Source organism: Salvelinus sp. IW2-2015, unplaced genomic scaffold (assembly GCF_002910315.2).
Source record: "Salvelinus sp. IW2-2015 unplaced genomic scaffold, ASM291031v2 Un_scaffold1471, whole genome shotgun sequence".
In the NCBI taxonomy this organism is placed as follows: domain Eukaryota; kingdom Metazoa; phylum Chordata; class Actinopteri; order Salmoniformes; family Salmonidae; genus Salvelinus; species Salvelinus sp. IW2-2015.
Window position 1 is genome coordinate 176,546 of NW_019942929.1, and position 229 is coordinate 176,774.

Sequence of the window (229 nt, forward strand, 5' to 3'; positions counted from 1 at the left end):
GCTGAACACATGTGGCTGAGCAGGGACAGACAGATCTACCCTCCTGCATTAGCCAGGCTGTGTTCCTGTAACCGAGCCCTAGGCCCTCTCTTAAAGGTCGCAACCTTGCTGTGCCTTAACCCCAAACAAAGGAGGTGGGTGAGTGGATGGTTGGTTGGCTGTCCCTCCCTCCCATCTCTCATCCCCTCTCTCCTTCCCTTTTGCCTTAGGGCATATAGTAAGAGAGGGA